This window comes from Apium graveolens, chromosome 5 (genome assembly GCF_009905375.1).
Source record: "Apium graveolens cultivar Ventura chromosome 5, ASM990537v1, whole genome shotgun sequence".
Classification (NCBI taxonomy): domain Eukaryota; kingdom Viridiplantae; phylum Streptophyta; class Magnoliopsida; order Apiales; family Apiaceae; genus Apium; species Apium graveolens.
In genome coordinates, this window is record NC_133651.1 from 136,171,649 (window position 1) to 136,182,751 (window position 11,103).

Sequence of the window (11,103 nt, forward strand, 5' to 3'; positions counted from 1 at the left end):
ACGTATTACGAGATGATAATTATAATAGTTTAATAAAAAAATCTCGTTTATCGAAAATACGGGTTTTATCGATTTACCGAAATAAATTTTGTATCAAAAATATTGCGTCGGGACCCGCAAAGGAAAAACCGTACGCCGGATCGAAAAAGTCAAAACATGGAAAATGCTCGAAATATTGCAATTAGGTTAGGAATGAATTTTTGGAAGAGTTTCTGGTTGTAAAAACGTAAAAACGGTTAAAGTCGGTTGGTTCCCGATTATACAAAATAGTTTATAAATACTCGGAAAAATAATTTATTAAATCCATATCATTTATAAAATCATAAATCAACATAAAAATTGATAAAAAAATATCACAATTATCTATACTTTATTTTGGACTTATAAAAATTAAAATACTCAAATTATATCATATTTACATATCTAAACACAGATACCACTTCACAATTAATTCACCAAAATTTATATAATAACCACGTAATATTTATTTATTAACAATAATAATTACACATCATATCTCAGATATTACACCAATACCTCAGCTGGCATGCTTACACTAGTACTTGCCATTTTCATCAAAGCCTTGTCTGGTCCGGTTGACTTGCATTCCCTAGCTATATGTCGAGTCTTTCCACACTTATAGCATGTAACTCCCGACTTCGGTATCTTACACTCGTTATCCAAGTGTCCCTTTTGATTGCATCTATAGCATGTCATATTCAACTTATTACACACTCCAGGATGTCTTTTTCCATAATGCCTGCACTCTGGTCTCTAAAATCTATTTTCTCCAACTTGTCATTGGCTTGACTGGTCGTCCCCCTTAGAATCTTTTCTCTTGTTCAAATTTCCCTTCTTCTGAAAATTTCCGCCTTTGTGGAATGCAATCCTTTTCACACTCCTGTCTTGTGAGCTTCCGGCTTGAGGCTTCTCTCCATAAAATGGAACCTTTCTCTTCTTGTTATCCTTTTATTTCCTTGACTGTATCCTATTACTCTCAATCAGAGCAGCCTTCTATACTACTCCAGCATAAGTATCAAGCTCAAATATAGCCACTCTATCTCTGATCCAAGGCTCTAATCCTTGTTGGAATCTCTTTGCATTCTCTTCCTCAGTGTTGGTATACTTCGTCACAAACCTTGACAGCTCCGTAAACTTCTTCTCGTACTCCAATACAGACATACTTCCTTGCTTCAATTCAAGAAATTTAAGATCCATCTGATTCTGCATATACTTAGGGTAATACTTTTCCTAGAATAACCTCTTAAACCTTTCCCAAGAAACCGGCTGATTTGGCTCCATAGCTTTCACTGAATCCCACCAATAGATGACTTCCCCTTTCAGAAAATTAGTAGCATTAGGCGTCTTCTGATCTTCTCCTAACTGAACCAATTCAAAAGCTCTTTCCATTTCCCTAATCCATGTATTAGCTATTACCGGATCAGTGGTATCATAAAATGCAGGTGGATTCACATTCTGAAAAGCTTTGAAAGTAACAATTTGTCGAGGTGGTACTGGTGGATCAGGTGGTTGGTGTGGTTCACGGTTATCTTGGTTTTTGAATTGTTATTGAAGAGTTAGTTGTTGTTGAGCTATAGCGTTTGTTTGCTGTTGTAAGGTTTCTAGATGTTGAAGAATATTAGGATCTGTGGTAGAAGTTGTTGTCGGGTTCTTCTTTTTAGGTGGCATGATCCTGAAATAAAAGTTATATCAAAATTGGTATGAACAATACAGAAAATTTCATGGTTATGGTGTCACAAGTCATTATATTCATTCAATCGGGTTTCAAATTAAACAATATGGGTGATGCATATAAAAGCATAAGAACAATTGAAAGCAAATAGAGCGATAGTGCATAATTATCGAAATTAGGGTCAAGGTACATCAAGATTGGAATAGAGTCTGAATCTAGGGATAACATGCTTAATTAAAGGAAGCAACAGGGAATTCTACAAAGTCCAACAATACAACGACATAAAAAGTAGATAATGGAAAGAACTAAGGCTCCACTCCATCAGAACGGGGTCCGGTAGTCTTCTCTTCACGAAGCGTCTTCACAATGCACTAGAGCTCGTTCATAATCATCTGGATAGTATACTGGATGGTAAGGTCTCCGTGGGATGGCATCTCATCAAGCTTAGTTTTAACATACTAAACCAAGGTCTAAAGTCTCGCAGTCATCTGCTCCTTAGGCTTTCTTTCATAGTTTCGTCTGTCCGGATACACGTTCCTCAATCGCTCTAACATTCGATCGTACTTGCCCTGAAGCCTGTCGAATTCACGCCTCAACTCAGCATACACGGAGAAAGCAATTGTGTCTGATGATTCAGAAGATGATGATGAATGCACCCTTTGTTGCCAAACAATGCATAGATATATATATATATGACAATTAATAGCGAACGACTCGAATATCCTATACCTACACTCTCGTATAATATTCTATAAACCTATATACATATATAACCTATTTGGGCTGTCTAGGAACTCTAAACCGTAGCTCTGATACCAAAAACTTTCACGCCCCAAACATTTACAAAAGACAATATACGAGTAATTATATTAGTTAACAAAAGGAAGTAAATACATCTGAATCCAAGACCTTTAAAGTTTAGGGTTTGGAACAGCCCAACACTATTAACAATTACAACCTGATTCCAGTATCGAGTCCTCACACACAAAATCACTAACTACCTGAGCTCGAACATACGAATCGGCATCACAACTCTTATGCGTTGTCTGCTTGAATTTAACCATATCTGCTAGCTGTAATATCAGGGTAAGCAAGTAGTGAGCCAAATGCTCAACAAGCGCTATAATATACATAAAAAAGAATAATACATTAACAATGGAATTGAAAGATTCAACAATATTGTATCAAGAGATAAACTTTCAGGATGATGGCATCTTTTATTGTAATAAAACCATTCAAAACCATTTCCTTATCAAAAACCATTTTATGACGCTACAGATTACAACCGGTGATCATCCGAAAATTAATCCCGAACCTCGCTGGGTTCTAGAAAATTAATGGGATCCCTAGGCAACTTTTAAGCCTACAAATTAAGAGCGGAAAGGACTTGCGTCTCAGTCCAGATCACTTATCTAAAGAAAATAATTGTCCCTCTTTGGGACTGGAAATCCTAATTTTAACTTTTTATTTTAAAAAACTGATGCCAAGTGACGGTTAATTTCTTAAACAGTGAGCATCTTTATTAAGGGTTCTAGATCAACTTTGAAGCACAAGAAATAGGTCCACTAAATTTCAAGGCCATGATCAACTAGAATATACTTTATCAAGGGAATTGCAAGGTTTCTATTCACAAGGAATTTGACAATGATATTTAGCAGGGTTATCGGATATGATGAAGGAACTAAGTCAAACTAGGTTCAAGGTAATGGTTCCAGATAAGACATAGGTATTGAAATATAAAGAAGGTGAGCATCAGTTTAAAGTATAACAGGGTATCATATTTTAGGGGTAAGAATAAGGTTATCAAGCAATCATGAACGACTTTTAAGGGATAGCTGACTTTTAGGTATCAAGATAAGGTTACTTAGTATAACTTGCACAGGGTTTTACATCACAATTACTTGGTATATTAACATGGTATGACTTTTGAATTACTTGCATTGAAATCTCCAAGCAAAGTTAAACTACTTGCAATAGATACTTGAGGGTCCATGGCATTTGCATATAATACGAAAGATAGATTTGAAACCATTTGGATCATATATATCAAGGTGAATTAGAATACTCACATCATATATAAAAGCTGGACTAACACTATCTTGCAGTATAAACAAAAAGGTAGGTTGAAACACTTGCCTTGAGAAAGGCTTGACTTGACTGACAGGTGGGAGCAACTGGAGCTTCACTCAACTTTAATGAAAATTTTACCCTCGTCTCGAGAGCCTATACAAAATAATGATATCCTCATTATAATATATACTCACTAACTCAACCTAATTATAAACCGAAATTACGCACATTGGCACTTAGGCCTATATACACATAAACGCTTATAATTACCTTATAAGCATAATAGTTCACATAGCCACTCATGTTCACATAGCACATTTAAGTACATAATAATATATCCATACACACTATATTGCATCACTAGGCTTGGATGATCTAACTCCACTTACTCAAGTCACTTAGTTATACTAAACTAGCCAAAACTCTTAATATCGTCCTCATAACTCGATTTGCCTTTTTTAAACCATCAAGTTCTTATGGACCCTGACTACGCCTTACACTCTACTGACCCCATACTATCTTACAACTATTGTATTCAACCTAGGCCTCACTCATAAGTGCCCTAAAACTAATGGTTAAGTGATTTTGCTATTTATAGTGATTTCAGGGTGACACCAATGAGTTTATGAGTACAATTGACACCCTTAGACTTCAAGTTTACCTCTCAAACTTCTATAATAGACTCTTCTGACCATAAGGAAACTCTCAAACTTGGTGTGGCTCAAGGGCCTAGCTTGGGCCTACCTGGGCTAAGTTTAAAGTCCAATGTTCCCCTATTTTCTGGACAGAAAAGTTTCCTGTTTTGCACCAACTTATGACACATGATTCTAACTCAATTCCTATGCAATATGGCTTGAAAAACTCCTCTGACACTCCCTCTAGCTAGGTATAACCAAGGCCTACTGAGGGCCTACCCATGACATGGTCAAAACTCCTCATTTCTAAGTTGCAACAAAACTGTCCCCTGCTGGACATATTCTAAATTTTGATGTGTGCACCTCACTAAATGGTTGGGTTTCTATAATTTGTGACTTCTAGACTCAATTATACCCCAACTCTTAACTCCTCGTGGCTTGGGCCTAACAATGCCTAAGAAATGCCCATTCAAAATCAACAAAAATCATATGCAAATCTGGATAAATTTTCAGGATTTTATCCTAAACTTTCCTCCTTAACTCCCACTTTAAAACCACGAATTAAATCTCAACCAAGGCAAATTTACTACTATAAGACTCTAAAATAAGTCCTCAACCAATAACGGAGATCATACATGCCCTATAGTACCAAAATGCAAAATAAAACTTAACATGCAACTCAAGATGATCACTAAATCAAGTTCGATTAAACAAGAGGATTATTAGCTCATAAATTCGATTTAAAATACTTAACTACTTCAAAAGATCATGCAAACTACCTTTTAACAACTAAGATGAAGCATAATATCAAGGAAACAATTCGTTTTAAGCAAAATATAAGGTCGAATTTAACACAAACTATGCATGCATGTACATTTTCGAAAAGAAGAGCATATATAACATGATTATACTTGAAAATAATGCCCTATCTCTAACATGCAAAGTAGAATATGACTTTACAACTAAAGATCAGTAGCATGCAAAGGTTTTAAAAGAGTTTTATTCATGAAAACACTTAGTTTATGCACATAAAAAGTATATCTCATAGAGAACTCTTTAATCCACATGAAATAAGAGTTTCTCTTTTGAGATCACATAAAATCAAGACATGCAAGCATTAAAATTCATCTCCTAAGTATGAAACTTCTTGTAAAGTGTATATTATATGAATGGGTAATGGAATTACACTAGAATGTCAAGGATTTGATGAAGAAAAATTGAAGGGAATGGGGAAGGGGCTACGACCCAATGAAGAAAAAGAGAGGGGGAGGAGAGAAAATTTGAGAATAAAAATGATGAGCTTGAGTGGAGTGTGGTTTTGGGTTAACTTCTCTCTTTATGGTTCATCATGCACTAATTCAATAGTGTAATTTGGAATGTACTAAAGTGCCCTTCTTCAATAACCAAGCAAAAGTGCATGCAAGGGTAGTTTTGTCTTTTGGTGGATAGAAGAAGGTTAATTGGGTATGAATTGTCTCTTATGCCCTTTTAAATTGAATTGGATGGTATTTGCATGCATGGGAAACTAAGTAATTTGCAATTTAAAAATTAACTAATTTATATAAAATAATTTTTATAAATATAAATGTACCTCCATAAATCACAAAATAAATATCATAAAATAGCTTATGATTTTAGAAGTTTAATGATATAAAATTTGAAAGTTTATTGTTAAAAGATTTTTAAAATCGATTTTTTCACATAAAATAAAGTACTTTTGATTATCATTTAAACATACTAAATGATAAGATTTTCTTTTCAAATTTTTTTTATAAACTAATACATTAAACACTTAGTTTATAGGCACTCAGTCACATAGATCATCCACATTTATAATTCCATACAATTTAAATTTTAACTATAAACACACAATTAGAAATACCGGTCGTAACATCCTCTCCCCCTTTAAGGATTCTGTCCTCAGAATCTAGGAGAAATAAGTGAGTACACCGGCTACGCATATCCAAATCTCGTTCCTACGTTGACTCTTCAACCTTGGGATTTCTCCAAAGTACTCTTACCAACTTGACCAACTTATTTCTAAGACTCTTCTCTTGCCAGTCGAGTATTTTGACAGGTTGCTCCACAAATGACAGGTCTTCCTGAATCTCTATAGGTTCATATTCTATCATATGGTTGGCATCAGGATTATACTTCTTAGGTAATGACACATGAAACACGTTATGCACATGCTGATACCGAGGCGACAAAGCTAATTCATATGGCACCTTCCCTACTTGAATCAAAACTTCAAAAGGACCAATATATCTAGGTGCTAACTTCCCTTTCTTGCCAAATCGAGAGAATCCTTTCCTCAGTGATACTTTCAGCAATACGGCTTCACCTACTTGGAATCTGATATCCTTACGTGTCGGGTTTGCATACTTTCTTTGCCTATCTTGAGTAGCAAGTAATCTTTTCTGAATCAATTTGACTGTCTCATGCATTTGTTGCACCAATTCCTGGCCTAAAATCTTTCTTTCTCCCACTTCATCCCAGCTGGTTGGTGATCTGCATTTCCGTCCATATAAAGCTTCATAGGGTGGCATGCCAATGGTGGTGTGATAGCTGTTGTTATTGGAGAATTATACCAATGGCAGGTGGTCGTCCAAACTTCCCGCAAAATAAATTGCACAGCTACGCAACATGTCTTCAATTATTTGAATTATCCTCTCGCTTTGACCATCAGTTTGTGGATGATACGCTGTACTCATATTCAACTTGGTACCAAGACTTTCTTGAAATTGCTTCTAGAATCTCGAGTTAAATTGTGGATCTCTGTTCGAAACTATTGATACAGATACGCCATGTCGTAATACAATTTCACGCACATACAGGTGGACCAATCTGTCCAATGAAGACCTCTCGTTAATCGGAAGAAAATGTGCCGACTTTGTAAGGCAATCAACTATAACCCATATAGCGTCATGTCCGGATTTCGTTCGTTGTAATCCTACTATAAAGTCCATGGCAAGGTTTTCCCACTTCCATTCTGGAATCTTTAAAGGCTATATTAATCCACTTGGTCTTTGATTTTTTGCCTTCACTTTCTGACAGTATAGCACCTCGCAACCCATTCTGCTACTTCTCGCTTCATATTTGGCCACCAAAAGTTTTGCTTCAAGTCCTGGTACATCTTAGTGCTTCCCGGATGGATTGAAAATCTTGAATTATGAGCTTCTTACAATATCTCATTCTTCAATTCAGTCACATGAGGAATCCAAATTCTTGAGGCAAACCTTAATATACCTTGTTCATCCCTTTGAGTACAAATCTCTTCTACGGTCAGTTGATTATTCTCCTGTTTCATCACTTCTTCCTGACATTTCTTTATCTTTTCCAATAATGATGGCTGAAAAGTCATACTAGGACAAATCTCCTCAGCTTTTCCGCAAACACACAGTTGTAATTCAAATCTCCTGATTTCTCCAGATAATTCCTTTGATACCGCTACCATATTCAACCTCTTTTTCCTACTCAAAGCATCAGCTACCACATTTGCCTTTCCCGGATGATAATTTATCGAGCAATCATAGTCCTTAATTAATTCCAACCATCTCCTTTGCCTCATATTGAGCTCCTTCTGAGTGAAAATATACTTCAAACTCTTGTGATCCGTGTAGATCTCACACCTTTCTCCGTAAAGGTAATGTCTCCAGATCTTAAGTACAAATACTATAGCTACTAATTCCAAGTCATGCGTAGAATACTTCAATTCATGTGGTTTTAACTGTCTTGACGCATACGCAATCACCTTGTTGTGTTGCATTAGCACGCAACCCAAGCCCTTATGTGAAGCATTACTGAAAATCACAAAGTCTCCTTGATCGTCTGGTAATACTAGTACCGGAGCTCTAACCAACCTCTGTTTCAATTCTTGAAAACTATCTTCACATTCTGCATTCCATTCAAATATCTGATTCTTCCTAGTCAACTTAGTCAATGGCATGGCGATTTTTGAGAAATCTTCAACAATCCTTCTATAATATCCCGCCAATCCTAGAAAACTTCGCACTTCCGTAGGTGTCTTTGGTCTCTCCCAACCCATAATTGCCTAAATCTTTGCCGGATCCACTTTGACTCCTTCATTTCCAATAACATGTCCCAAATTGAACTTCCTTTAACCAGAAATCACACTTAGAAAACTTGGCATACAACTTCTCTTGTCGGAGTATCTCCAATACTAACCATAGATGCTGCATATGTTCTTCTTCTGACTTTGAATATATAAGAATATCATCAATGAATACCACTAAAAACTTGTCCAAATACTTTTTAAATACCCGGTTCATCAGATCCATAAATGCTGCAGAAGCATTATTCAACCAAAAAGGCATTACTAAGAATTCATAATGTCTGTATCTTGTTCTGAATGTTGTCTTCGGGATGTCGTCTTCTTTGATCATCAATTGATGGTATCCTGATCTTAAATCAATCTTGGAAAAACACTTAGCTCCTTTCAGCTGATCAAATAAATTATCTATCCTTGGTAGCTGGTAACGGTTCTAAATAATCATCTTATTCAACTCCGGATAGTCTATACATAACCTCATTCTTCCATCCTTATTCTTTACGAATAGAACAGGTGTTCCCCATCATGATGTACATGGCCGTATCACTCCTTTGTCCAACAATTCCTGTAGTTGGCTCGCCAACTCTTTCATTTCTGCTGGTGCCATTCTATAAGGTCCCTTCGAAACTGGTTCCGTGCCTGGAGCAAGGTTGATCTCAAACTGAATCTGTCGATCGGGCGGTAAACCTGGTAGTTCATCTGGAAACACATCTGGAAATTTGTTGACTACGGGGATATCTTCCATGCGGAGGCTCTCTCTTTCTAAATCCATTATATACGCTAGGAACGATTCGCAGCCTCTCCTAAGCAATTTCTTAGCCTGGATGATTGTAAGAAACAGTCGCTCTTGCCTCTGACCCTTACATACCACTTTTTCTCCAATCTCTGTCTTTAAATATACTTTCTTAGATTTACAATCTATCTAGGAGTTATTCTTCCCTAACCAATCCATGCCTAAGATTATGTCAAACTCCACTAACTTGAAAAGTATCATGTCTGCTGAAAATTTATGCCCCGAAATATCACTCTCACACTTAGGACAGAATTGACTCATATAAATCTTCTCTTGGTTAGCAATTACCACATCTATTACCTCGTTTTGGGTCATTTTATCACATTTAAGTTTATCAACGAAAGTTTCTGACATAAAAGATCTAGTAGCTCCAGAATCAATCAATACCTTAGCTTCAACATTATTCATTAAAAGTTTACCTACTATCACCTCAGAATTCTGAACAGCGTCCTTCATCTTTAAATCAAATGTCCTTGATGTTGCTTGCGGAGTTGCGGTTGATGGTGGAGGTAATGCCAATACCTCAGCTGGCATGCTTGCACTAGTACTTGCCACGTTCATCAAAGCCTTGACTGGTCCGGTTGACATGCATTCCCTAGCTATATGTCCAGTCTTTCCACACTTATAGCATGTAACTCCCGACTTCGGTATCTTACACTCGTTAGCCAAGTGTCCCTTCTAGTTGCATCTATAGCATGTCATGTTCAACTTATTACACACTCCTGGATGTCTTTTTCCATAATGCTTGCACTCTGGTCTCTGAAATCTATTTTCTCTAACTTGTCATTGGCTTGACTGGTTTTCCCCCTTAGAATCTTGTCTCTTGCTCAAATTTCCCTTCTTCTGAAAATTTCTGCCTTTGTGGAATCCAATCCTTTTCACACTCCTGTCTTGTGAGCTTCCGGCTTCAGACTTCTCTCCATAAAATGGAACCTTTCTCTTCTTGTTATCCTTTTCTTTCCTTGGCTGTATCCCATTACTCTCAAACAGAGCAGCCTTCTGTACTACTCCAGCATAAGTATCAAGCTCAAACATAGCAACTTTATCTCTGATCCAAGGCTCTAATCCTTGTTGGAATCTCTTTGCTTTCTCTTCCTTAGTGTTGGTATACTTCGTCACAAACCTTGACAGCACCATAAACTTCTTCTCGTACTACAATACAAACATACTTCCTTGCTTCAATTCAAGAAATTTAAGCTCCATCTGATTCTGCATATACTTAGGGTAATACTTTTCCTGGAATAACCTCTTAAACCATTCCCAAGAAACTGGCTGATTTGTCTCCATAACTTTCACTGAATCCCACCAATAGATGACTTCCCCTTTCATAAAATAAGTTGGATATGGCGTCTTCTGATCTTCTCATACCTGAACCAATTCAAAAGCTCTTTCCATTTCCCTAATCCATGTATTAGCTATTACCAGATCAGTGGTATCATGAAATGCAGGTGGATTCCCATTCTAAAAAGCTTTGAAAGTAACAATTTGTCGAGGTGGTACTGGTGGATCAGGTGGTTGGTGTGGTTCACGGTTATCTTGGTTTTCGAATTATTGTTGAAGAGTTAGTTGTTGTTGAGCTATAACATTTGTTTGCTATTGTAAGGTTTCCAGAAGTCGAAGAATATTAGGATTTGTGGTAGAAGTTGTTGTCGGGTTCTTCGTTTTAGGTGGCATGATCCTGAAATAAAAGTTATATCAAAACATGCATGAATAATACAGAAAATTTTATGGTTATGGTGTCAAGTCATTATATTCATTCAATCGGGTTTCAAATTAAAGAATAAGGGTGTTGCATATAAAATCATAAGAACAATTGAAAGCAAATAGAACGATAGTGCAT